The sequence below is a fragment of the Mixophyes fleayi genome, chromosome 5 (genome assembly GCF_038048845.1).
Source record: "Mixophyes fleayi isolate aMixFle1 chromosome 5, aMixFle1.hap1, whole genome shotgun sequence".
NCBI lineage: Eukaryota > Metazoa > Chordata > Amphibia > Anura > Limnodynastidae > Mixophyes > Mixophyes fleayi.
Genome location: NC_134406.1, coordinates 182,262,736 through 182,286,938, shown reverse-complemented (window position 1 = coordinate 182,286,938; position 24,203 = coordinate 182,262,736).

Below are 24,203 nucleotides of genomic sequence, written 5' to 3'. Positions count from 1 at the left end.
ATAAATCCGAGTGCGCTCATCCCTAGTTTAAACCTGTAAACTCTTGTTTGACCCTATAAATTTTTATAACTCCTGAATAGTAAAGGCACATTGGCGTTGTCTTTAGATCAAGTGACACATTTTAATATAGCTGGCTTAAGTGTTTATATTGGGCCCAATTTAAAATTGAACCCGAACATGCCATGTTTGTGTAAGAAACAAAGGCGCACTTGCATTTCCATATCTGGATTTTGAGTTGCAGGCATCTTAAAATACATTCAACCTTAAATTGATTTTATAGATGCTTCTTGAACAAACCTGTGACAATCACCATCAACTACAAAATATGCGCCCAATTTACGTAAGTGCACAATTTGCATTGTATAACTAATGTATTTTAAAATCCATGTAACTAAACTAAGAAGCTGTCAGGATCTGCCTGCAAGCCTTGCATTGCATGCTGCTTTGCCTGGCAGTTCCTGCCTTTTGGACATTATTATTGTGTTTTATATATATATATATATATATATATATATATATATATATATATATATATATATATATATATATATATATTGTGGCAGTACCTCTATTCACCAGAGGTGCTGCAATTGTGCCTTCCTTGTGTGTATTAGGGGTTAACCTGCTCATTAATTATTCCCTTGCACCTGAGTGTGTCCTTTTTTTATACCTGTCACTCTCAGCACACATTGCTGGTTATTGTTGTTACATTGTTGTTGCTACCTTCTGCTGTGCTTCTGGTTTTCTTGCTGCTTGGGATCTCTCCAAAAATCTTGCTTACCTGCATCAGCCGTGTACCTGGTATTTACTGCAAGCTGATTATACCTCCTGCTTACCTGCATCAGCAGTGTACCTGGTATTTACTGCAAACTCATTATACCTCCTGCTTACGTGCATCAGCCGTGTACCTGGTATTTACTGCAAGCTCATATTATTCCTTCTGTTTTATACTCTTCAGCAAATAAACATTGAGTGTTTTTCACCATATTTGTGGCTCCTTAGCTGTATTCCTGCATTGAACCGTGACAGAAGCTTCTCAAAGGAAGCATGCTTTAACTTGCATTTGCATGTCCTTACTTTACTAAACTTTCAGATTAACACTACTAATCTGCTTTATGAAGTGCTAGAAGCTGCACGTGCAAGATATGTGTAACTCTAAATATGGGCGGGTTGTGTGCAGGCACAGCACACCAATTTTGCACTAAGATGCATCTTTATATAATTCAAATGCCCAGTATGTGGATTGTGCACTACATATCTCATTTAGAGTTGGATATAAATTGATCTGCGAAGAGTGTGGAGACATCTTTTAGAGGATGTATTTTTGTATGATCCATAGGCCTAATGCAAGTTTCCGAGTTCCAAACTACTGCTTATTTGTATTTTATGCTATTTTACACCAATTTTAAAGTTTCATAAATCTTAAGATATTTGGAATTCAAAATACAGCTGTAGAAACATAAGTGTAGAGGTGCATTTTTAAATTTAACTCCAAATCAGCCATAATGTTCGCAGATGTATTAATTGATCACATTTGCACAGTTAACAAGTATTGCAGACTTCAAAAATGCACATATCCCTATCCGATCTTTTTCTTATATATTAAATACATTTTTTCAGATCAGGCACATGGTCCAATGCATGATTGTGTGTTCCCTGCAGCAGTGAGAAATGACCTTTACCATTCAGGTTCAAAATTTGCTCACGCTGAAAAGCTTGTGCCAATACATGTGTGGTTCCATAAAAACAGATGTGCACTGTACAAATATAATTTCATGATGTCACAATGTTGTTCCTGAGCATTTAGCAATATTCTACTAAAAATGGGGAAACTTCCTATAGCACAGAGCTGTAGGGGAGCTACAGCTCTGCCCCATCCTTCCTTTGGACGTGCAGAGCCAGATTATAGGCAGTGCTAACCCCAGGGCTCCCCTTTAGTTGGTCCCAAAACAGGAACTAATGAGATTACATGAACCTATAGCAGAGTGCAATGAAAAAACAATGGATCACAGCTGCCCTCCTGATTACACATGACAGGAAGCTGAAAGAGAGATTATAACGGCCTTCTCCCACTAAATGGAAGTTAGGAAGAGAGGGGTATGAACAGTGTGGTATTGACACAACCCTAATGATATAAAAAAATTGTAATGGACCAATATTTAGCCAGCATATTGGAGCTCCACTAGGTATGAGCAAAAGTTTCAATCTGAACAGTAGAAGCTCTGTTGCCAACAGATGGTGAAAAGACATGAAATTTGAATTAATATATTGATCTGTTCTTTTTCCACTACTGATACCAGGTGCCCATAAATATCTCAATAAATGAATTTGCCAAGTTAGCAGTTCTGCAATTTCTCAAATTGCAACTTTGTGAATAAATATTGACCCTGGACCCCCCTTAGTTACAGACGTGATAAATAGAATTTGGTACATTTCTAAACTGGAACAAATCACCTGCATTGTGAATAACTCTTCTAAAATATTTAATAAAACATAGAAACATCACTATAACACTGACAGTACATTTTAATGATTTTTAAATTGTTAATTCTTTGATATATAATGATTTTGATGTAAAATCGCAGGAGATGATGTTTTTTTTTAAATCGCTGGTATCAAAATCGTTGCAAATTGCAGTTCCGATTTTTCCCCACTCTAGCTATGTAAATCTCCAAATGTATGAAGCAGCGATTTTGCAAACTTGCCAAGTTTGAAATTAAAATTGCCAGATACAACACACTGCTTTCTATAGGCAAGATTGCCAAACACATCACTGTTACACTGCCTACCTATACAGCCGCAGGTCCCAGCGGCCGTCTAATGTTTAAAAATAGATGAATGGTTTTTTTAAAAAAAAAAATGCATGGGGTACCCCCTCTAAGCACTAATTTGTAAATCCAGCTGGAACATGCTTGACGATGCTTACTTTGCCTGAATCTAATACAGGCAACCCGTCGCGAATAAAAATAACAGAGCCGCAACCTCTATTTATAGTCTAAGGATATTCCAATGACAGCATGGCATGGTTTTTATGGACCCCACTCACTAGGGAATCCAACCCAGTGCTGAAATGCCTGGGGTTGGTTTGCCATTATGGCAGGGGGACCCCTGGGCGCGTGTCCCTCTGCTATCGTGCCACACAAATTCTTTCCCAATTTTTGCGCAACCAGCAGTAGGCTGGCAACACTAGGGTTAATACTATTTACAGGGGGAACCCCACGCATTTTTTTTTAAATAATACATTGTTAGTGAGCCTAAAATCTCCAGAATTTTGTTTAGAAAACTTCCAACTAGAAATCAATATTGGTTTCAATGGCAATTTTCAGCTAAACACGGGTGTGCTTGCTAAACACGGGCAAATTTGAAATTGGCGAAAACCGCGAGAGATGAACAGTAATTTGTGAGATCATACTAAAAATAGCTACTTAATGCATATAGCAACTTGGGGATTCAAACCAACGATTATCTCCCGCAATTTGCAGCGATTTTAAATCGCTGAAAATTTCGGACCTTGATACATTTACCCCCTGGAGTTGTCAATAGAGCCCAAGCATTGCAAAAGCACCTGTAATTCTCTGATCCTTTCCCTACAGGTTCCAGATATGCTTAGCATCATTTGGCTTATAACTCCACTATACTTTGAATGGAGGATAATAGCTTAGATTTTTTTCTTTCTGACAATGGCCACATTGACTATCATCTTTAACCACCCTATGATGCCTCTACAGACATACAGGGTCTCACAATTGCAGAAAGTGATTGACTGCCTCCTCAATATCATAAGTTTCAAGATCTGTATGTTAACAAGAATGCTGATTAACTGCCCCCTATCAGACTCAACTTGTCCCATTGAACTTTTGGCAGGATCTGCAAAACTTTTTGGTGATATTGATTTTCTTTCTGAACCGCAGTTTAAAATTCTCAAGGAATCCACGAGATAAATCAGACCTTCAACAAGGAGCAGGCCTATGCTTTGTGGAGAACAAAATGTTTATCCTTGTATTGACTTACTAAATATTTAATAAAGCAACTGTTAAAAATTGTATCAACACATATTGATCTCTGAATTAAACCAGATACGGGCATTAGAAATATCTAGTGATACCATTTAGCACAATTTCAGCTTGTCATTAAAGTTTTTCTATAGGAATTTTTGGACTTGTGTATAGTAACCTCTCTAGTTATTTCCTACCAATCTTCAAGAACACCAGAATCAAGTAAAACTGATTTTAAAATATCTCGACCAACAATGGCACTGGTGGCCATAATGGGCCATGCAACACAATGGAACATGGTGCTGTCCGGAGATTACATCTCCCAGCTTGCTTGGGAATGAGATCTGGCATTCACAATCAAGCAAAGGTGATGAGGAGCAAGAAAACCACAGGTGGCTGCTGGGAAGGAGAAGAGAGGATTCAGAGAGAACACTTGTGAAAGAAACAAGTGTTCACTTAGTCTCCTTCTGGTGTTGCAGGGTCCCTGGACACTGCTTAACGAAAGTACTGCAAGTTCCTGACTAAGGTGAAGGCACTGCACAGAAGATACAATTGTGAGAATTGTCATAAAGGAAACTAAAGGTACACTTCCCCCCAATAGACACACTGGGGAAAAGGGTGTTGCATTGGAGGCACTGTTGAGATTCGTGCAGTCAACTCACAGTTTGCTTACTGAGAGTGAGCACTATGCAAGATTGTTGCAAGAAGAAGTACACGGTTGGTGTGAACAGATATTTAAAAAAACAGAATGATGTTTTGTGTTAAGCGGTGAACTGTTCAGTGTTTCTGATGAAGAGATTGAGACCTTTCTCAGGTGTCCAACCTGTTCCAACTCGGAAAGATGCTTATGAAGTGTGGAAGACACTGCGAGCCAAAACTTGGAAGCGTGGCACTGTCCTGAGACTCCAAGGAGCCAAAGAATAGTGTGGAGTCTACGTGCAATGTCACCGAGAGGGGCCGGCGGGGACTGACTACCCAGGGGGCCCGGTCCCTCACTGCCAACCGGCGTTATATTCTTTAAACCTAAATTTATTTTTATTTTTTTTCTGCCCGGGGGGTCCCTGGGTGATAGAGTTGGACTGGCTGTGCCTTCTTCATTGGTGGGTGGGAGGGGGACAGCACTAGTGAGGAGCGGTGCAGAGAGGAGCCAGCAAGAAGACAGAAGAGCAGAAGAAGAGAAGAAAATAGATGAAAGAAGCCAAAACAAAGGTAAGTAAGGAACCGAGGTAAGGAGAGGAAAGCAGAAAGGCACAGAGTGATGTAGAAGGGGAAAGCAGCATGGCACAGTAGTGAAGGGGGGCCAGGTGAAGAGGGGAAAGCAGCATGGAGGGTGCAGTATGATCATAAGGAGGAACAGCGTGGTGATGATGAAGGGGCACAGTAATGTGTGTGTGGTGGCACAGGGGGCTTGTGGTAGTGTGTGTTTGTGTGTGTGATGGCTCAGGGGGCTTGTGGCAGTGTGTGTTTGTGTGTGTGATGGCACAAGGGGCTTGTGGCAGTGTGTTTGTGAGATGGCAGGGGGGTTGTGGCAGAGTGTGTGATGGCACAGGGAGCTTATGGCAGTGTGTGTGATGGCACAGGGGGCTGTGACAGTGTGTGTGTGATGGCACAGGGTGCTTGTGGCAATGTAGTGTGTGTGAGGGCAAGAGGCTTGTGGTAATGTAGTGTGTGTGAGGTAGGTAGTGGCTAATTAATGGGTGCTATTTTGTTTGTCGGGTGATGGTGGGGCAATTTATAGTGGAGACTTAATTTAAGATGTGGTGGTTTGGGGGCTATTAATTGAATGTATCCGTAAGTTTGGGGAGAATGAGGTATCTTTATTAAATGTTAATATGAATTATTTAATGGCAGTGATGGCTGTGGGAAAGGATATATTTATGAAATGTAAATACTATTAATTTATTGCTGGGGCTGTTTGGAGGCAGGGGAAATATATTTATTTATTAAATGGGAATACTACTACTTTAATGTTGGGGTTGGTTGGAGGGATATAGATCTATTTATTAAATAGGAATACTATTATTTTAATGTTGGGGCTGGAGGAAAGCCTAATTATTAAACGTGCTATTAATTTAACGCCGGGGCTAGTTGGAATTTTCTAAATTCACCCATTTTTTTCCCCAAATAGGGCCCCCAACATTCTAGGACCCAGACAAGCCAGAACTAAAGACACCAGCAGCCACGGGAGGTGAAAGTGACAAGAACAGGTAGGAGAGAGCAGGACAGTGTCAAATGTTCTATGATTCTAGTGGGACAATCCTGATTTTTGGTGACTGTTCTGCCCAATCTAAGGGGCAGGCCAAGACACTGTACTTTTTATAAATACATGCATTCTTTATATACTACATTATGGTGCTAGCTGTCCATCGTGGGCCTACCATGCCCCCTCTGGTGGTTTGGTTACGCCTCTCTAGTGGTTGGCCACATCCCCTCCAGTGGGCCTCTACCACTGTATTCCCCCTGTGGGGCCTTCATGCCCAAGTCCGACACTGAACTTATGTGTTTCAGAATGTGAATTGTGGGCACTTATGTGTGGCATAAAATGAATTGGGACACTTATGTGTGGCATATCATGAACTGGGGGCACTTATGTGTGGCATAAAATGAATTGGGGGTATTACTGTGGTATAATATGAACTGGGGACTCTACTATGAGGTATGTTAAGTGTTGTGGACCCGACAATTTTCCATAGTATTAACCAGATCTGTACTATGAGGCATGATATGATTTGCTTGCACAACTAAGAGGCACTATGAGGTCACTGCCCTGCTGTCCTGAAAGTCTGGACTGCTGGGACATATGTCATGCTCCAGTGAGCGGCACTGCGCACTTCTGCCAATGATGTACACAACAATGCAGATTTTTTTCTGTAGGAGGGTGGCCTAGCGCTTTTCACCTGCTAGACACACCCAAATTATGCACAACCACACCCCTAATTGTATGACCACACCCACTTCCAAAGTGTGCTGCCACACAGCGGCGGCGCAAAATTTATTGTCATCCTCTTGGCACCCTGTCTATGTGGTCCGATCAAGGAGCAAGCAATTTGCCGAAGCGACCCTCAAGTTACTGCATAGGACTATCTAGCAGGGATTATCGGATATCAGAAAATGCCACTGACCTCTTATACAAGTTGAGAAACACCTGCAAGAGCCAGGGTAGAGATCTCTCGGCCTAGACAAACTGATATACCACATGATAGAGAAAGATGGAATGACCTTTGCAGAAGTAAATGAAAGTTGCATGAAACAGATAATGAGAGCAGCATTATTTTTAGACCCAGTTTTGTTGATGCTCAGGGTACACTGTATGGGGAGGCCTGCTCCATCATTTTACCAATTGATCTACAAGGTCAAACAGAGGAAGCCATAATTGAAGCCAGAGACCATGTAGTCTAGAAAAAAAAGATGATCAGACTGAATCGGAAGAAGACGGGTGGCTGAAGATCCTCCGAGAACAGAAAGAGCAGATAGATTATCTTTTAGCAATCCAGAAAGAAAGAGAGATCCCAAGCCTTTGCCATCTCTGAAACAATCATCATCATCCTCATTTATATAGCGCCACTAATTTCACAGTGCTGTACAGAGAATATTTGTCACTCACATTAGTCCCTGCCCCATTAGAGCTTACAGAGACTAGGGGCAATATGATAGCAGTCAATCAATCTACTAGCATGTTTTTAAGGTGTGGGAGGAAACCCATGCAAACATAGAGAGAACATACAAACTCCACACAGATAAGGATTGGAGCCACTGGGCCCACAGTGAACAGAGTTATCATTAACTGCAATACATCACAGTGGATCTCAAGTTCCCAAGAGAAGTGGCTGGGATTGAAAAAGAAGTGCAAGCGGCTGCAATAGTGTGCCCAGATCTGGAAGAGATGGACAGATGGACAGAGATGTGCATGCTATCATAAGGATAAATGCACACCTGTTCAATACACTAGCCCAGTGGTGCTGAAAGACAGGTGAGGAAGAGTTACACCGGACATTCACCAATCCCCCCGCATGTCTGGTTCCATATCAATAGAAGGAGGTCGAAGACTCTCACAAGAAGAGTGTGCTAGATTTGAACAGTTTTCAGCCCTGCTTCGGAGACACTGATGGAAAGGCTGACAAAAGAAATGCTGAAGAGGAGAGTAGTTGTCTCTTTTGGAGAATGGGAACTGAGATTGGGCAAAGGAGCGCAACATAGGATTTGACTGAATGATGACAAACCTTTTTGAGAAAGGTCCCAAAAATTAGACCCTGCTGTGTTGTATGATGTGAGGAGTCATCTGAAAGGTCTGCTGGAGAATGAAGGAATTGTGAAATCAGAAAGCATTTCTTTCTCCCATAGTTTAGGCTTGGAATAAAAATGGTGATATTAAGATTTGTGTAGACTACAGTTCTCTAAATAAGTGAACTGTGCCAGATCAGTATAAGGTACCCAGAATTAATGAATTGTTTAATAGGAAACAAGTGGTTCTCTGTATTAGACCTTAGGAGTGTGCATACCAGATTCCAATTAGTTTAGAAGATGTTTAGAAAGCAGCCAGCCAACCTGAACGATTACGGATCAGTTTAAGAGGATACCACAAGGGATATCTGGGGCCCCGGCCACCTTTCAGAGATGCATGGATGAGAGATATAAATTTCCACAAAGTAAAAGTGTATTTGGATAATGTAATAGTTTTTGGGAGAAGCTTATAAAAACACAATGAGAGGTTACTCAAGGTGCTTGACTGAGTACTGGCTGAGTCACTTAGCATTGAGTGACTTGCAGAGGTTCAGTAGGAAACAGCTAAAGGGTGATCAGCAGGAAGATTTATCCATAGGAGCAGTGTATTGAATGGTGAAGAACCATGAGACGTTTGGGCCTAGAGCCCTCAAACGGGAGAGGCTGTGCTGCTATATTGGTACCATTAGAGAATTTCTGATGGTCAGAGGAGGTCTTCTCTGTAGGGAGACCACACACAGAGATTTTATGGTAAAGAGGCAGTCGATTCTGTAGCATTCTGAATGCCCTACACAACCAAAATTGACCGTTAGGTGTCAACAAGTTAAGCAGGTTAATTGCTGATGGGTTCTATTGGCCAAGAATGGAGGCTGATTGAGAAATATTGCAGAAATTGTGGTATTTGCGTCGTTGGGAAAATAGTGCCTGAAAGAGCAGCACCATTGAAAAACATTTTAAGTGACGGCCCACTGGAGATGGTGTATACTGATTTTCTCTCTCTGGAACCAGATCAAAGCAACATGGCATATATTCTGGTTGTGACAGATCACTTCACCCAGAACACTCAAGCATTTCTGATCAAAGAACAAAGGGCCACAACTGTAGCGAAGATTCTGTAGAAAAAATTCTGTATGCACTATGGACTGCCTGCTCAAATCCATTATAACGAACAGAGAGACTTTGAAAGCTGATTGATAAAGGAAATATATGAGTTGTGTGGCATATGTAAGTTCAGGACCATGTCTTTCCACCCACAAAGAAATCTGCAGCCAGAGAGATTCAATCAAACCCTTCTCAACATGATGAGCACTTTGGGAATTGACAGAAAGGTGCATTGAAGTTGACACATTAGCCAGTTAGTACACACATACAGCAGGACAAAGAAGTCGACCAGATACTCCCTGTGTTTGCTTTTTGGAAAAGAAGCTTGATTGCCAGTAGGCATTTGTTTTGGAATAATGGAGACTCCATATTTGTGGAGACACATTTACAATATGTTCAAATACTGCGATAAGAGTTACAATTATATCCCTAGAAGGTAAATGTATGGATCCTAGCAAAATGTAATTACTGGTATGGTGTCTGACTCATATTGAGAAAAAAAAATGCAGATATTAATAGGGTTTGCAAATGTTTACACATATAATTCCATGGTTGGGAATCAAACTCATGACCCAATGCTGTGCCAACCTCTAAGCCACCATGCTGCCCATGAAATATGCCTTCTCTGAATGGAAGCCTCTTTAAGGAACGCTTCATCTAGGAACAGTTCCTACAGATCAGATCATCTGATTAGCTAAGAGATTATCAGTTAGATAAGCAAGGTGGACTGTTTGTTGTGATTTGTGTTAAGAGGAGAGATTTTGGGAGCCTGAAGTAAATGTCCATGCTCTAAGCTTGATTTTGGAATTCCATTAATGTTACCCATCAAATTTGAGAAAAGATAATCCAGAGAACCCTCAAATAAGGGGAAAGGGGTGGGGTGGGTTTAAGGTCTTGAACTGAACCTGTCGGGGAAAGTTAGTCTTTGAACTGTAGTTCTTGAGAGACTATTTGCAGCGACTTCTAGTTAATCAGTGAGCTTCACCTGTTCCTAAACAGTGGCTAGTCAGAGGAAATACTGGGCTATTTAATCATACAATTAAGTAAATTGTGGCACAACACATAATATCAATTAAAAAATAATGTAAAATCTAGTAAACAATAGAAACCTTCTGAGGAAACTACCAGTAGTAGGGGAGAAAGGCATCAAAGTTTGCTGGAAAAAGTATGCACAACTTGATTATTATGCAGCCATATTATTTGTAAAACGTAAGAAATACTTGTGGACATCCAGAGAACCGTATGTTAATTGTAACTAGAGATGGTCACTGACCCCCGTGTTTTGGTTTTGGATTCGGTTTTGGATCTGGATTACCATCGTGTTTTGGTTTTGGTTTTGGTTTTGCAAAACCGCCATTGCGTGTTTTGGTTTTGGTTTTGGTTTTGTTTGGTTTTGTTTTGCTATTTTTTTGGAAAATCCATGTTTTTGGGCCTAAATTAACCCAATTTAGTGCTCCAACTGTTTTAGAGACAAGTAATCTAATTGTTGAGGTAATAAATCATCCAAAAAAACAGTTTAATTCTTCGTTGGTAGGCCTTCATTTATTCTACACACAAAACAGATTGTCTTCCTCTCCATCTATGCATATTGGCAATGCAGCCATCGTCTTTGGATGTATATTACACCCTACACTTATAGTTAAATATGTAAAGAAATGGAAAAAGACAGTTTGCTTTCTGTCTCTATAGGCCCCCCTCCACTTTTTTAAAAAAAACTAAAAATTCAGCCATTATAGACTGTACAATATTAATTGACATGGAGAAAGCCAGTTTGGTTTCTGTCTCTCTAGGCTCCCCTCCACTTGTATAAAATACCAAAAAATCCAGCCGTTATAGACTGTACAATATTAATTGACATGGAGAAAGCCAGTTTGGTTTCTGTCTCTCTAGGCCCCCCTCCACTTGTATAAAATACTAATAAATTCAGCCGTTATATACTGTACAATATAAATTGAAATGGACAAAGGCAGTTTGGTATCTGTCTGCATCAGATCCTCTCTCCACTAGGAGTAAAATAGAAAACTATTCAGCCGTTATATAATCTAGAATATAAATAGAAATTGAGAAAGGCAATTTGGTATCTGTCTGCATCATAATCATTAACATCATCATTAGCGCCCTCGTCGCCTACACAAATCTCCCCCTCATCCTCTTCTAATTCCAAAGTGGCATCCTCAATTTGTGTATCACCGGCTACACTCGGGCTATTAAGGCACACATCAGCAGAATGCTCACTATTAGACATCCCACTGTTGGATGGACTCTCCACAGGGATTGTTGTCATTTGTGAATCAGAGCAAATATTCTCCTGTAATGCTTCACTGTTATCTTGCAGCTCGGCTTTGACGCGTAACAGTAGTTGTGCACCAATTGTAGGCTGGGTAACTTTTTGGGATCTGCCACTAATAGCCAAAGGTGAAGGCCTCAATTTCTCTTTGCCACTGCGTGTGTAGAATGGCATGCTTGCAATTTTTTTTTTATCGTCACTTAACTTTTGCTCAGTTACACTTCTTTTTCGCTTCAATACAGTAAAAAAAATTTTGGTTTTTGTTTTTTGCACTAATTTGGAAACACTCTGTTGTTTGACATCACCTTGGCCAGATGACGTACTGGGAACACTAACATCAGGACTGGTGACAGAACCTGGTTGCTCATTCAGATCATATGTGGACTGCTTTGAATCCATTCTGAGCGCAAACCACTGGGGAGTGCTAAAAATTATTTGGTAGATACTGCTGACAGATATGACTTTTGACAGCCAGAAATATTAATGCACAATTAGGGAGGACACCCCAAAAGCACTGAGGAGTGCCAAAAATTATTTAGTAGATACTGCTGACAGATATGACTTTTGACAGCCAGAAATATTAATGCACAATTAGGGAGGACACCCCAAAAGCACTGAGGAGTGCTAAAAATTATTTAGTAGATACTGCTGACAGATATGACTTTTGACAGCCAGAAATATTAATGCACAATTAGGGAGGACACCCCAAAAGCACTGAGGAGTGCTATAAATTATTTAGTAGATACTGCTGACAGATATGACTTTTGACAGCCAGAAATATTAATGCACAATTAGGGAGGACACCCCAAAAGCACTGAGGAGTGCTAAAAATTATTTAGTAGATACTGCTGACAGATATGACTTTTGACAGCCAGAAATATTAATGCACAATTAGGGAGGACACCCCAAAAGCACTGAGGAGTGCTAAAAATTATTTAGTAGATACTGCTGACAGATATGACTTTTGACAGCCAGAAATATTTATGCACAATTATGGGGGCCAAATGTGATTGACTGTTCTAGATCTACTTGTGTTTTATAATATAGACCAGGGGTTGGCAACCTTTATCTATCAGTGCGCCGGTAAAAATCTTATATATGTTGTTTTAGTTTGACAGCAGCGGAGAACGACCTGCCAGACAGAAGTGGTTTGCGTGCCATGCCTGGCAAGCAGGCCTGGGGTTCCCGACCCCTGATATAGACCATGTATCTCTTTTGAGAATTAATACTAAAAAGTGATTAATTGCTCCATATAAAACTGCTACGCTATTTCAATTGCTGTGTATAAAACACTATAATGGGGCAGTGCTATATGAATGCAGAAGTGGGGGATTGAGGGCTAGATTTACTAAGCTGCGAGCTTGAAAAAGTGGGGATGTTGCCTATAGCTAGCAACCAATCAGATTCTAGCTTTCATTTATTTAGTGCTTTCTACAAAATGACAGCTAGAATCTGATTGGTTGCTATAGGCAACATCCCCACTTTTTCAAATCCACGGCTTAGTAAATCTAGACTTAAGTGTTCCTTATAGGTTGGTATAATTTTAATCAATTAAGGTTATTTTATTTTCAATCAATTTCTTCTTAATTTTTTTTATTTAATAATTATAATAAAGTGCATTGGATTTTAGTTTGCTGGGTTCAGAGACAAAATCATTTTGTTTACCGGAGCTTATCATAGCGCTGCCAATTATTGTGTTTAATAGGAGTTTTCTCATTGGGCGATTCAAGAGGGATAATAGAGTTTCTTCTTTGGCTGCTGCTGCTGGATAATCCCCTTGAAGTTACAGTAAACTAATAAATATACACACACACACACACACACACACACACACACACACACATATATAGTCTAGTTTTTTTTTTCCTGTTTTTAAACATTCAAAGTTGTTGATTGGATCATTGTTTTGTTCTTTCAGTTATCTACTTTGGGAATGGTTCACAAGATGAATAAATGGATTGGATTATATAAACATATTCTATCTATACATCTCTGCAGCTACTATTAAACTACAGCTCTCACTTTACTCTGACTACAAGCAGCTTGAACAGCATGCTGTTTAATACCCAACACCTGGAGCACTGTTATGTTTAAATGATCAAAGACTGCTGGTAGGTGTCATTACACTTTTTTTTACTAGTTTGCTTCTATAGACTTTTTAGGAACTTGTAGATTTGTAAGTAAGCTTAATGACTCTCATAGTATCCAATGGTCTTCATGTCAGTCTACTTTTAAGGCTCCTTTCCCATTTTTTACAGCATAACTGTTAAAAAGAAAATGTTTGAAAGACTAGAGCCAATTATGTCACAGTTTGTGAGGATTTATTTCTGGACCTTGTGACATCTGGCAGAGAGATGCATTGGGCCGAGTTTAGAACACACTGATGCTGTGCATTCACATCTGGAGTCTAGACTTCCTGACTCTAGTCGGGCTTCGAACATCTTTCTCCCCTTCCTGTAACTCTGCTACACGCTCCCTTTAATTCTCTTTATTTACTTAGGTGGTTTTGGGCTCATCAATTCACTTCTTTAAATACACACTTATGAAGATCACTTGGGAAGAGTGGAAAGTATACTGGGATGGAAGCCAGTTGTGTAATAAAACGAAAACAATTAAAATAACCAGATGACAATTTCAGTGTTTTCTGATCTTCAATCAGAATGACATTACTCAGGCGCTTGATAACATTTGTTGGCTTTCTGTTACTTAGGTACTTATTACTCACTTGTTTGTTTAACAGTCTCAGTTATTTGTGAGAATTTGTAATCTTATTTTACCTTCCTGTTTGTTTAACTTTATATGGTGCTTTGCTGTATATTGTAGCATACCTGATTGTGAATAGGAGGAAACACTAAATTACAATTGTCCCCACCAAATTTTGACCGCTTTTGTAATCTCCTTTGATTCATGTAAATAATAAGTCTATATTTACATTTATTATAATATTAATAAAATTATATGAATTATGTACTCCATGTGTGATCTCGGCATTAAATACAGATGTTGTTCTACATGTACACTTCTGGAAACGCTGTTCCAGGAAGCATACTGCTGGGCAAGATGTAGTGAGTTGCCCTTTTAGAAGGTCATACTCCAGATCTAAATAAGCAGTTGGTAACACTGTATTCCACAGCATACATGTAAAGAAGTTTGTTGCACACTCAGATAGTGGGTCATGAAAGTGGGTCATGAGAGTTTTGATGCACAGAGCTGCGTAAGAGTAAGGAAATAAGGAAGAGAATTCTGGATACAAGTCCTGATGTAATGGATTACAAGAAAAATGTCAGATTGAAATTGAGGATGCTGACTAAGAAGTAGTATTAATAAAGGCATATAATCAAGCTTCAGCAAGTACTACCAGTAACCATGGGATTGTGAGAACAAGGAAAGTTAGGATAGGCTCTGGACATTAAATACTCATTTATTAAGAAAATCTGTAAGATAATGTACAGGACAGTGAATGTCAAACACAGCTATCTTTTGGTTTCAGCATAAATGATAATTATAATGCTTGAGCACTTGGTTAGGATCTACTGATCTCAGGTCATATTGGTACCAATGATTAAGTTAGGGAAAAATGGTAGATACTTAAAGGTTACTTCAAGAAATTTGACTACAGGATATGTCCGATGTTTTCTTAAATACTGCTTATACCATATGTTATGTTACAACACAATGACAATGAGAGCTTGGGGATGTTAATGAGAAAGTGTTTTAGATTTTATTCTAGGCTCTTGGAAATCTGTACAGCTTTCATAGTGGGGCAAACACAGGTATGCTGGTAGAGAAAATGGTTAGAATGGCAGAGGAGATTTTAGGAAGGGATAGAAGAGGGGATAAATATAGAAATTATTAGATAGTGTCAGGGCCTGATCAACCACTAGGCTGATCAGGCTGCAGCCTGGGGTGTTGAATCCTGGGGGGAGCAGTACAGCACACTAACAAGCTGTTTTTAGGGGGGTTTTCTTCAAATGCCAGCGATCGGCTTCTTTCTCCTCTAATGGGGCCTCCCCTGGTCTCAAGGGGGCGGTCCCGCATGTTCCTGTACCCAATCAAGCAGCTAACAGCATCCGACGCTGTTAACTGCCCTGTCAGTGTGGCTGCAGTGTATTGCTTAGTGTGGTCATGTGAGATCTCACATCTCACGTGACCACACTAATCACACATAGTGCGCCCACAGTGACAGTGCACAGCGTCAGATGCTGTTAGCTGCATGTGAAGATGACAGAAGCGCTGGCGTCTGGAGAGAGGAGGAACAGAAGACAGCAAGGTAAGTGCAGCTTGTTAAATATTGGGGGGGGGGGGTGACACATTGAATGTGGAAGTAGAGAGATGACTGGGGGGGATTATGAACTGGATAATGGGGGGGCGTATGAAATGGCTAGAGGGGGGATTAATGAAGTGAAAATGGGGAGGTAATGAACTGGCTAGAGGGGGGGTTATTGAATTGGATAGGGGGGATTAATGAAATGGCAATGAGGAGGTAATGAACTGGCTACAGGGGGGGTTAATGATTGGATAGGGGGGTCATAAACTGTCTGGTGCTGGCTGATAAAAATGACAGGGGGGATGAATTGGCTGCATAGCCGGATTAAGGGGGGGGCACAGGGGGCAAGTGCCCCGGGCCCCCCTCTCTCTGAGGGCCCCTCGCCGCCCGTATGACTTCATCTGCTGTCAGTAATATACTGACAGCAATCGCACCAGGCCCCCCTCTCTCCGCGGCTGGCGCCCCCCCCTCGCCGCCCACATTACCTCTCCTGTTGATAATTAGCTGTCAGATACTGTCTGACAGCAACTGACAGCAACCGCGGCCACCTGACAGCTGACAATTGCGCGATGTGCGCCCACTCTATCTTAGCAGCACTGCGGCTGTTGTAATACCTAAAATGGCCGAAATGGAGCTGCTGCGCATGTGCAGATGCAGCAGCTCCTCCTCGGCATGAAGACTCCAGAGACAGTAGGTGAGTGAAAAAAAATTATACTAGTCTAAAACTAAATATATATACAAAACCCTTAATAACATGGGTATTTCTTGATTAAATATGTAAAATGTTGCCACCTATAATAGTAAGAGTACATTATATATATATATATATATATATATATATATATATATATATACATATATATAGATATACATATATATATAGATATATATATAAAATCTATCTTCTGGCTACATTTTACATATTTAGCCAAGCAATAATCATGCTATGAGGGGTCTTCTTAAATATGATTATTTATTTTATCAGTAGTGTTTTAATAAATATACATTAAACATTAATATTAGGCTGGTAGAGCAAATTGAGTTGCAGATTATATTTTATTAATCATTAGTAAAGTAATTACTGAAGCCGTTTAGTTATATTAAAGTTCGAATACAATTATAATACATTATGTATAATTTATATTTATATTTATTTATATACACATTTATGTAGTCTAATTAAAGCTTTAATATAAGTGGCAGGCTTCGATAATAACTTTAATAATGATTAATAAAATAGAGGGTCCTGCATGATTATTACAGTATATATATATATATATATATATATATATATATATATATATATATGACACATAAATATGCACAGTTATACATAGCTACACACACACACATATATAGTCAAAATTGGTGTTACGTTATCAATGTTTATTTTTTATGTTTAAATGTGCGGTATCATTGCTAGTTTTAATGTGCATTGTCAATGGTATTTTTAATTTGCGGTATCATTGCTTTTTTTAATTTGCGGTATCATTGCTATTTTTAATTTGCGGTATCAGTGCTAGTTTTAGCGTGCGGTATCAGTGCTAGTTTTAGCGTGCGGTATCAGTGCTAGTTTTAGCGTGCGGTATCAGTGCTAGTTTTAGCGTGCGGTATCAGTGCTAGTTTTAGTGCGCGGTATAATTGTTAGTTTTAGTGTACGTTATCAATGGTATTTTTAATGTGGGCTTTTGATGATTGCTTTAAAGTACAGTATTTTTAGTTTGTGTAAGTAATGATTTGTCTTATGCAGACAACTTAGGCGAGCCCCTCTGGGAGAGCTGTAAGTGTCATACTGTGGGCTGTAGATGATGTAGATGTGTCAATGCTTATAGCAGTGGTTCCCAAACTTTTGCAGTTCGCGGCACCCTTAGAGTCTCCATAATTTTTTTTAAGGCACCCCTCCAAAATAATTACCGAGCAGTCCAGTTTTAGAAGTAGTTGGGTCAAAAAATTGTAATAAGTATGTAGGTCAGGACAGAAATGCTTATTTAGTTGTATGCAAAAATGCCCCCTCTGCATCCAGACACTCTGCCCCCACTGCATCCAGACTCTCTCTCACGCTGTCCCCTCTGTCACGCTGTCCCCCTCCTCTGTCCTCTGTCACGCTGTCCCAGCTCATCTGCCACGCTGTCCCCCTCCTCTGCCCTCTCTCACGCTGTCCCAGCTCCTCTGCCACGCTGTCCCCCTACTGTCACGCTGTCCCTCTCCTCTGTCCCCCTCCTGTCGCGCTGTCCCTCTCCTCTGTCCCCCTCTTGTCACGCTGTCACTCTCCTCTGTCCCTCTCCTGTCACTCTCCTCTGTCCCTCTCCTGTCACTCTCCTCTGTCCCTCTCCTGTCACGCTGTCACTTTGCCTCCTCTGTCCCTCTCATGTCACGCTGTCACTTTGCCTCCTCTGTCCCTCTCCTGTCACGCTGTCACTCTCCTCTGTCCCCCTCCTCTGCCCTCTCTCACGCTGTCCCAGCTCCTCTGCCACGCTGTCCCCCTCCTGTCACGCTGTCCCTCTCCTCTGTCCCCCTCCTGTCACGCTGTCCCTCTCCTCTGTCCCCCTCTTGTCACGCTGTCACTCTCCTCTGTCCCTCTCCTGTCACTCTCCTCTGTCCCTCTCCTGTCACGCTGTCACTTTGCCTCCTCTGTCCCTCTCATGTCACGCTGTCACTTTGCCTCCTCTGTCCCTCTCCTGTCACGCTGTCGGCACCCCTGAGACAGCGCCACGGCACCCCTGGGAGCCGCGGCACACAGTTTGGGAACCGCCGGCTTATAGCCTTATACCCAATGTCATTATTTTACATGTGTTTTATACAGAGGGGCACAGAGTGTGTGGATGCAGAGGGGCACAGAGTGTGTGGATGCAGAGGGGCACAGAGTGTGTGGAGATGACACAGAGGGGCACAGAGTGTGTGGAGATGACGCAGAGGGGCACAGAGTGTGTGAATGCAGAGGGGCACAGAGTGTGTGGATGCAGAGGGGCACAGAGTGTGTGGATGCAGAGGGGCACAGAGTGTGTGGATGCAGAGGGGCACAGAGTGTGTGGATGCAGAGGGGCACAGAGTGTGTGGATGCAGAGGGGCACAGAGTGTGTGGAGATGATGCAGAGGCACAGAGTGTGTGGAGATGATGCAGGGGCACAGAGTGTGTGGAGATGATGCAGGGGTACAGTGTGTGTGGAGATGATGCAGGGGCACAGTGTGTGGGGAGATGATGCAGGGGCACAGTGTGTGTGGAGATGATGCAGGGGCACAGTGTGTGTGGAGATGATGCAGGGGCACAGTGTGTGTGGAGATGATGCAGGGGCACAGTGTGTGTGGAGATGATGCAGGGGCACAGTGTGTGTGGAGATGATGTAGGGGCACAGTGTGTGTAGAGATGATGCAGGGGCACAGTGTGTGTGGAGATGATGCAGGGGCACAGTGTGTGTGGAGATGATGCAGGGCAGGGCCGGATTAAGGGGGGGGCACAGGGCCGCCGCCAGCCGCACGCTGATCGGATCACCTGTCAGTTGGTGATCCGATTCTTCTGCTTGTGCGCGCGGCTGTGGGGCCCCCCTGACGTAGGCGCAACCCCCCCTTCCCCCTCACCCCTCACAAAATGTGTCAGCTGGCCTGATGTACAAGCAGCACCGCGGCTGCTGTACATTCTAAGAGGCCGAAATGGAGCTGCTGCGCATGTGCAGCAGCAGCAGCTCCTAATCCCGGGACAGCTTCATAGATCAGAGAGCCGGCGGTGCCCCAGGGGCTGATCAAGGCGGCATGAAGAGTGGCCAGCTTAACCTGCCAGCCAGAGGCCTGACCAAAGGTGACTGAACATGGGGGGTCTGTGGGTGACAGGGGAGGGTCTGAGTGTCTGTGGGTGACAGGAGAGGGTCTGTGTGTCTGTGGGTGACAGGAGAGGGTCTGAGTGTCTGGGTGCAGGAGAGGGTCTGAGTGTCTGTGGGTGACAGGAGATGGTCTGAGTGTCTGTGGGTGACAGGAGAGGGTCTGAGTGTCTGTGGGTGACAGGAGAGGGTCTGAGTGTCTGTGGGTGACAGGAGAGGGTCTGAGTGTCTGTGGGTGACAGGAGAGGGTCTGAGTGTCTGTGGGTGACAGGGGAGGGTCTGAGTGTCTGTGGGTGACAGGAGAGGGTCTGTGTGTCTTTGGGTAACAGGAGATGGTCTGAGTGTCTGTGGGTCACAGGAGAGGGTCTGAGTGTCTGGGTGACAGGAGAGGGTCTGAGTGTCTGTGGGTGACAGGAGAGGGTCTGAGTGTCTGTGGGTGACAGGAGAGGGTCTGAGTGTCTGTGGGTGACAGGGGAGGGTCTGAGTGTCTGTGGGTGACAGGGGAGGGTCTAAGTGTCTGTGGGTGACAGGGGAGGGTCTGAGTGTCTATGGGTGATAGGAGAATGTCTGAGTGTCTGTGGGTGACAGGAGAGGGTCTGTGGGTGACAGGGGAGGGTCTGAGTGTCTGTGGGTGACAGGGGAGGGTCTGAGTGTCTGTGGGTGACAGGGGAGGGTCTGAGTGTCTGTGGGTGACAGGAGTGGGTCTGGGTCATAATCCTTAATCATCTAATCCTTATTAGAGAATAAATATATATATATATATATATATATATATATATATGTATATATATATATATATATATATATATATATATACACATACATACACACACACACTCACATATATAGCAATGATACCGCACATTCAAAAAAAAGAAACCATGATAACATGACACCAATTTTGATATATATATATATATATATATATATATATATATGTCAAAACTGATGTCATTTTATCAGTGCTTCTTTATTTTTAATGTGCAGTATCAATGCTAATTTCAGGGACGGGCTGGGACAGAGAGCTGGGGGGCATATGCCCGCTGGGCCGGACAGGAAAAAAGAGACTATTTTGGGCAGGTCCCTGCACTGGCCCAAGTCTCTATTACTTCTATCATTGGCCGCGGATCCTTACGATCCGTTCCCCCCCTTACCCTATGTGTGGCTGCTATTGGTGTCACATGGGACGTGCACTACATGACAGGTGCCGTCCCATGTGTGAAGAGAACAAGGCCATACAGTGCATGGATAGAACAAAGTTTGTGGGTGTAGTATGTAAATATAATGTGTGTGTGAGAGGGGGTAGTATGTTAATAAAATGTGTGAGGGAGAGGGGGTAGTATGTTAATAAAACGTGTGAGGGAGAGGGGGTAGTATGTTAATAAAATGTATGAGGGAAGGGGGGTTCTTAATATATTGTAGGAGGTAGGTTATTAATTTAATCTTGGATTGCAGGTGGATGCTAATTATTTAATGGGTGCTATTTTATTGTGGGGTGATGGTGATGCAATTTAATTTAATAGTGGGGTCTATCAATTTAAGATGGGGTGATTGGACCTTAAAAGTTAATGCTAGGGTGGTTTGGAAGTTCAAAAATGAATGTGGGTCTGTTTTGGGGAAAATTAGGTCTTTTTATTAAATGTGGATATGAATTATTTAATGCCGTGGATGTGGGAAATGGTTATATTTTTTAAACGCCATTTAATTTATTGCTGAGGCTGTTTGGAGGGAGGGAAATTTGTTTATATATTAAATAGGAATACTATTGTGGTAATAATGCTGGGGCTGGTTGGAATTTTCTAAAATTTCATGTAACCATTTTTTTTTTCCATATAGGGCCTCCAACATTCCAGAATCCAGACAAGCAGCAACTGAGCTAAAGACACCAGCAGCCACAGGTTGGGTCAGTGATAAGAACAGGTAAGAGAGCAGGACAGTCTGCCAACTGTCCTGAATCTGGTCTGCAGTCCTGAATTTGGGTGACTGTCTCGTGTAGTCAGGATTGGGTCCGACTACAAGGACAGTTGGGAGGTATGTCCCGCTTCACACTGTACTGCTGGTGAAGGCAGAGCTGTGTGCAATTAACAGTAGTGCACACAGTATTGCCTGTGCATTTGTATAAAATGATAACCATGTTACATCATAGGGGCCCCCCTGTCTAAAGTGCCCCGGGCCCCCCAGAGCCTTAATCCAGCTCTGATGCAGGGGCACAGAGTGCGTGGAGATGATGCAAGGGCACAGAGGGAGTTAGCTGTAAATTATTCTTTGACAGAAATATAATAGAAAAAAATATATAAAAATATTATTTTCCCTTGGATTTATGTGTATTATTTTTGCCAACAACTTATTAAGTATGTCCGTCCTGACCTAAATACTTATTACGTTATTTTGACCCAACTAATTATAAAAAACGGGACTGCTCGGTAATTATTTTAGAGGGGTGCCTTGAAAAAATTATGGAGACTCTATAAGGGTGCCGCAAACTGCAAAAGTTTGGGAACCACTGCATTAATTTTAGATCTTAGGGGCCCCCCTGTCTGAAGTGCCCCGGGCCCCCCAAAGCCTTAATCCAGCTCTGATTGGCTGGTGGGGTAGGTGACGAAATAGCTTGTAGGGGGTAGGATCTCTGTATTGTGTGGCGGTGATGTGGATGCTGACTGTGGTTTCAACGGTCACTAGAATACTAAATACTAAATAGACAGGGCTGGTAGATGTTACTGTAAGAGTGTAATTTTCATATATTTTATTGTCTGTCTCTACTAGGGGGTTGTTTTGTATCATTCAGGGTTTGTTAAAATTTTGCACTATAATACAATTTTACATTTTAAATACCAGACTCCCAAGTTTCCAAACAAGCAAAAGAGAACACCAGGTAGTCTGTGCTGCAAGATCAGGTAAGAGAGGAAGTGCATTATGAAGTGTGTTTTATGTATTAATTAATGTTTTACAATTTTATTTACATATATCTATATATATCTATAACATCTATAATATAAATGCTTAGTGGCGTGTGTTAGTCTGTCTGTGTGTGTGGAAAAAAATAAAACCAAGCTGCAGCGCCACCTGCTGGGCGGAGTTATACACTGACCTACTAAATTCTTAGTGTGTGTGGGAAAAAAAATTCAGAAAGGGCTGAAATTTGGTATACTAAGATGTTTTTAATTTGTCAATTTAATTTGTTAATTGTTAAAAGTGTTTATAAAGAGTTAAAAAAAAAATATATATATTTCTTGAAGGAGAAGTGACAGTTGGGAGTGGTTGGTGGTTGCCGGGGGTGACAGTGGGGAGTGGTTGGTGGTTGCTGGGGGTGACAGAGTGAGAGGAGTGTGATACTCAGGACCGCTGAGAGAGATCCCTGTGTCTGGATAGACATCTGGATAGATGTGGCGATGAAAATGAAGGATGAGGTGATGGAGAAGAATGATGAGGTGGTGACATGTGGACAAAACCACGTTAAAAAAGTGCGCTTACGTCGGGAAGTAACGCTCTTCCCCTGAGGAGGCCTGGGCTATGGCCCAAATGCATGACAAGAACCTTTTTAACACCTTAAGTAGCTTGATTTGACTAGAATGCATGAGTATCATGCACGGGTTAACTTGTATATATATATACATATATATATATATATATTGTATATACATATATGTGTGTGTATATTTATGTGTGTGTGTATATATTTATATATATATATATATATATATATATATATATATTATTTACACACACATTTGTGTGGGGGGGGGGGACCGGTGTAGTAGCCTAGGGCGGCTGCGACCCTTAATCAGGCCCTGGATAGTGTGAATAGTACTATGAAATAGTGTATCCTAGGAGCAGGAGGTACTTTAGAGCAGTTCAGGTGGCAAAAGAGGAGCAATTTGAGAACATATTTACAATATAATGAGCACGACAATATGATATACATCAATTCATTTTAGTTGAATAATACTTCTAACTGCACAATTATGCTGTATGGTTAAAATGTATATGACAAAAACAAGGATAGGAGAATATATTAATATTTTAAATATAACATAAAGCCCAGTTCAACGGAGTGTGACTAAAGAAACTGGTAACATTATGGAGAATCTTTGGGCAGACATTTGTACAAGTGTTGAAGAGGCAATAAAATACTTTAGAGGTATGATATGAGCCTCCAAACAATTAATATTAAATAATGAAATCTGCAACTTTCTGATAATACACATTATTTATTTCGTTAAATGTGGATTGGCATAATAGGATATCAAGGAATCTCAAGGACAGAAAGGGTAACACATTTCTGAACTTTCAGTATGCTGTCACCCTTTTGAATACACTGACTAAGCTGATTATAATAATATAGTTTAAAGAAGTACTGTACATTAAAGGTATTTGAAAAAAATGTTGGGAGTACAAATACTTTTGGAAGACTGGGTAAGCTAAAATACAAATCACTAACATTTTGCAAGATCAAAATGTAATCCAATAATCTGAAATGACACCTACTGTGGAGTATGAGTGACTAAAGCTGTTTATAAGAC